This window comes from Salvia splendens, unplaced genomic scaffold (genome assembly GCF_004379255.2).
Source record: "Salvia splendens isolate huo1 unplaced genomic scaffold, SspV2 ctg441, whole genome shotgun sequence".
Taxonomy (NCBI): Eukaryota; Viridiplantae; Streptophyta; class Magnoliopsida; order Lamiales; family Lamiaceae; genus Salvia; species Salvia splendens.
The window spans coordinates 718-5895 of record NW_024599093.1 but is presented as its reverse complement, the minus strand read 5'-3'; the positions used below and the strand labels follow the sequence as shown (position 1 = coordinate 5895).

Here is a 5178-nt window from a genome sequence, read left to right as displayed (position 1 = left end):
TTTTATTAAATGAGTGGTCCAGAATTTGCCACATGGAAAATATTTTACATTAATTAATTGTGAAAGGCATATTTGTAATTTTCATCATATATTTTATTTAATAATATTTTTTTTTTTTAAAAAAATTATTTTTTTTTTCGATATTTATTTTTTTATTTATTAATTTATTTAATTTTTTTTTTGTCCAACTACATATACAATTCATGTCAACTACACACCTGTATGTCAACTACATATACAATCATGTCAACTACACACATATAATGTCAACAACATATACAATTCATGTCAACTACACATATATAATGTCAATTATAAGCTCGTTGACATTTGATGTGCAGAGCTATTGACATTTGATGTGCAGACTACACATCGTAGTTGACATAATGTCTCAGTAGTTGACATCGCGCGAAAATTTTAAAAAATTTAAAAAAAATTAAAAAAATTAAAAAAATTAAAAAATTAAAATTTATTTAGTTGTTGACATTTTAATACGAGTTGTTGACATTTGATATTCTGGCTATTGAAATGAAATGACGATAATACCCCTTAGTTGACATAATCTACTTGTAGTTGACATTTCAAAATGAGTGGCTGAAAATGCATCTCAATTCTCAATTAAGCTAAAAAATCTCAACCTAACAAGACCCTATATATATATATATATATATATATATATATATATTCCATTCTTGGTTGGCTCAAGCTACTTGCCTACATTTCTTTTGTTGCCAAAAACTTTATCTTATTTCTTCTTTTATTTCATCTGACTCTTTATTTTATTTCCTATTTTATGTTCTTTTTATTTAATCTTTAAACATCAATTTCTGAAACCTCGTGCTAAAAAGAGTATCAAGGTAGTTTGGAATGAAAGGAGTAGTATAAAGAAAAAAAATGAATAAAAGTAAGATATAGAAGAAAATAAAGTAGGAAAAAGAGAGTCAATTATTGCTATAAAAAATGTCACATTTAGCTTGAGACATCCGGAAAAGAATACACCTCACCTAGGGATGACATTCTTGAAAGTAGGGCTGAGATTTATGTATTCTTGAAATGAGAGGTTGAAATTTATGTATTTTAGTTTGGATGTTTGCTAAAATCCAAACCAGCTTGAACATATGTCTAAAATTTTCGAACAAAATTCTCGAATAAATTCAAGCTGGTTTTGAGTATATTATGCTCCTAAACTCTGTGTGTGAGTTAAAATGAGACAATAACTCTTGGAGACGAGAGGGGACGTTGCATTAGTGATTTTGGGGGATTTTGTAATTGGCGAATGACAATTGTGTCATGAATGTGGGAAAAATATCTGTACGGGTGATCTACAAGGGCTTGATGAACATGATATGTATCACATCATCATAAAACTAAGTTTATTAATTCATAGTAAAGGAGGGAAACAAGTAGTACAGCACAATACTAGTAGTTCAAGCAAATGTGGAAATAATGGTAGAGAAAGAGATACATCAGTCGGGCTGCAGCAGCGGTACAAGACAAACTTGTCCATGGTTCTGCCACACTCGGAGCAGACGACATGATCGGGCACGTAGCCCGCGTGGCCTGGCAGGATAAGGCGGTTGCAGTGGTGCTCCGGGTGCGTCCGCCGTATCTCCTCGTCCCAGCACTGGCACAAACTTATCCGGGCGGTCCACCTTGTACTCCCACGCCGATATCCCTCCATCACAGGCAGCACGACGTCGCCTTTCCCCTTGGTGATCTCGTGGTTGCCGCGGTCTGAAAACCGCCCAGCCCTCCTCGCTGCCTGTCGTATGTGAGGATGTCCATGATCTGCTGCATGATGTGGTCGCTCTCCACGCTCATCCCCACCTGCTTCTTCGAGTTCCACATTGCTCCACAGCCGCACCCAGAAGTACCACACGTAGTCGTAGTAGTCCGTCGGGTGGAACACGTGGCTCAGCTTCTCCCTCTCTATCGCCTCATGGCACCTCCGCACCTTCTCTCGCGGGTTCCTCTTCCCCACGTACAGCATCTCCAGCGGCACGTGCATTTCCGCCGCCGCCGCCCTCGCCGCCAGGGTGAACTTCCGGATCCACTCCATGTCCTCCCCGCCGTACAGGCACACCACCCTGTCTCCCCTCATCTACACCATTTCATTTCATTTATTAGAAGCTCGAAACGGAAGTAGCTTGGTAGTAAGTATATAGTTACCCATTCTTGAAAGCGTGGATCGATGGAGTCAGCTAGGAGCTCGATGTTCCACGTCTTGTCTCTCCAGAGAGCCCATTCCTGGTCCTTGGTGAAGGGGAAGGCATCGCTGCCCCAAATCCACATCATGGGCAGAGCATCGGCTTTGGAGGGCTTTCCATGGGGATCTAAAACGATCAGCATCGGCATGTGCACGAACTTGAGCTCCTCTCGGATGTACCTCACCGCCACCGGCTCGATCAGCGCCGGGTGATCCACCGAGTACCATGGCATACTGTTGTTGCGGAGGTCGTAGAACACCGTGTTCTCCACTCCTGTCATGGGCGTTGTCGGATTCACAATTGGAAGCCACAGAACCTCGTATTCGTGCCTCCTCGCCTGTTGGTTGTAGATCATGTGGAGCACGTTCAGCTCCTCGTGAGGGATGTCCAGGTCCGAGATCAGCAGCAGCACGTACTTGCTCCTCAACACCTCCAGCCGCTCCTGTAAATAGATATATACATCTTCTTGTTACTAACATTGGTTTGATTAATGATTAAACCACAAATTGCATGCGCACTCACGTTGATCCTCTTGGAGCCATCATAGAGCGGCCTTTGATCGTCTCTTGCACGGATCATTGCGCGTAAAACTTTCATATTCTCAATGTGGGTTGATTCAATCAGCTTCTTGAACGCAATGTATGCGTCTTCGGCCTTCTTTCTCTCTGTCAAATTAGTTACTACATTAGCAATGTGTTTGGGTAATGAATCCAGGAACTAGTACATCACACACCTACTAAGCCCTTGCAAACTGCCAGCTGATCTCGGAGGTGCTCCAGTATGACCGACAGCTTATGAGCCAGGCTCAATATCTCCCACGATTCAGCAGTTGAGGTAATGTACCTATAACAACAACAATAGAGTAGGAGTACATTTTAATTAATACTGCTACTACATAACTACATTAAGAGGAGAAATAAATAAAAATCTAAAACATACTCGTGGCCACTCCCGATGAGGTTGAGGAGAGTGGATGCACAAGCGAGGAGGCTCCTTATGATCCAGTACACAGCAGTTGGGATATGAGCGGTGGCAGCCACGACTTCTGGCGCGTCATGGCTGATGTAAACGGAAGGGAGCTCCTTGAACTCGATGAGGCAGTGGATCACGTTCAACACAGCGTTTAACAGGTCAAGAACTGCTTCAAACTTCTTCTCTAATTTCCCCGCGTGCTCCATCACATAGGGCAGATCCTTGAGGGTGGCGATGTGCTTGGCGAGCATGTTCATGGTGTGGTTCTGCTCAACTAGCCAGAACTCCCCGTAGTTGACAGCAAAGGCCGCGAAAATGATCACCACTTTGGCATCCCATGAGTAGTTGGACAGTGATTTGAGGAGGTCCATAGTGACAGAGTGTGCCTCCCCACCAGCAGAGCATTTGCAGATGATCTGTTTTACACATAATGTGAGTTTTGCATTAGGATAACGAAGTAAGAATGGAGAGAAACGTACCTCACAAGAGATCTTGCTGATTGGAAAAGCCAGCAGTCTAACAATCTCCGAATCGTGTTCGTGATTGTATAGGACTTTGGCGTCCTGATGGGGTGAGCTCTGTATGGCCTTGCTGCTATCCAATGTGTCCAAATGTGGTTTAACTTGATTATTCACCTGAAAACAAAGCAACATGTGTGAATTCGAGATTTAAAGTGCATTATGCTAAGTAGTAGTAGCTATGTATGGAGCATATATACAAGAGAGGTGTGATCAGTTGAGGAGGAAGGTTTGGAAAGACGAAGGATATCCTCAACGATGGATAGGAGCGGCTTCACGTTGAGGTCTTCTATGTCAGGAGCGTGAGTGGCGAGGATCTGCTTGTGAGGGGCGGTGTCGTCTGAGGAGAAGAAGCCACGGTCACGCTGACGCCCACCTAGAGAAGGAGGGGAATGGGGTGGCGGACCAGCCTCGAATCTGGCTCATGGCTTGGTCGAAAACTGTGATTGGCGCCTACCAATCCCAAATCATGGGCGGCAGCCGATGGAGGCTTGGCCTTACCGTTGGTCGATCTGGTGGAAGGCACCGCGTCCCGGCTTGCCATTGCAGGAGGTTGGAGGGAAAGGTGTTGATTTGAAAGGGAGATGATGTGTTGGTTGTGCATCTTCTGCTCAACTTGTGTAGGCCTTATATAGATACAAGCTCTACCTCGACAAAAATAAAGATGCGAGGGACAAGAAATGGAATAAAGTCATGTTCTTTACTTCCTATTGCTCCTAGATTAATTTGGAAGGTTTGGAATTCGTTTCCTATTTGCCTATAAATCCTTTTCTTCACAGTGAAAACATTGCCATTTTGCTTCTTCTTCAACAATGTCCAATACATGAATTTGCATGGAAGCAATAATTCAGCATTATATAAGTCATTTCTGAATTTGCAAAATACACATGTAACCCAAAGTTCATAGTGATTACTGATGATGAAGATTTCCGAATTATATTCTTTACATTTTTAGGGAATATTTGGAAACTATATTTTATGACTCAAAACTTGCATATTCATGCATGTATAGATCAAACTAAAGATGACAAAATAGGAGTAGATTAAATGAGTTAAATTAAAATAAACAAATTCAATGCCTATAATTTCTGTTAAACTTTACGTTATTCCAACGTCGGACTAAGACAAAACCATAGCAAAGCAATTATAAGAAGAATATTAGACAAAGAAGTAAAAAGAGCTTGTCCAAAATCCAGATATCGCCTTTATTTTGTATTGTCATTATTAACGAGACAACAATATATTACCTCGTCAAGTTATGCTTCATTTACTTCCATTTATATCAGCTCTCTCTACTTTATACTACAGCGGGCGTTCGTCAATCGTCATGATTCGCTATGATTTGTTTAGATGATTTTTTTATCTGTTGAAATATTTTTTAGACTTTAAACAGTGACCAAACTAAGTCAATAGATTAATTGTTGGATATTAGATATTGGAGGATGAATTATTTTTACGTACAGAATGTGAAATGATTAGAT

General features: G+C 41.4%; 1 pseudogene; it reads right to left on the bottom strand.

Moving 5' to 3' along the window:
• Positions 1–1381: 1381 nt before the first annotated feature.
• Positions 1382–4241, bottom strand: LOC121790209 (annotated as a pseudogene).
• Between the last annotated feature and the right edge of the window lie 937 nt (positions 4242–5178).